Below are 255 nucleotides of genomic sequence, written 5' to 3'. Positions count from 1 at the left end.
TTCTTTCCTCAGTGGTTTAGGAAAGTAAAAATATATAATGCCATACTTTTTTTCTGTATTCACAGTAACCAGTAAAGAAAAATAGAGTGATTAAATATTATATTGCACAATATTCCATTTAGTAAATATTAGAGTAATATTACTCATCCTGGTTTCCTCTAAATTTTTTAAGTTTCAACTTCCAGAAATCTTAACCAGTCTGGCTAGAAGAATACTAGAATTACACTTGCAGTAGATTCTGGAAGTCCAGTACAG

The sequence above is a fragment of the Crotalus tigris genome, unplaced genomic scaffold (genome assembly GCF_016545835.1).
Source record: "Crotalus tigris isolate CLP2741 ecotype Arizona unplaced genomic scaffold, ASM1654583v1 scf7180000018737.1251358, whole genome shotgun sequence".
NCBI classification, from domain to species: domain Eukaryota; kingdom Metazoa; phylum Chordata; class Lepidosauria; order Squamata; family Viperidae; genus Crotalus; species Crotalus tigris.
This window is presented reverse-complemented; position numbering follows the sequence as displayed.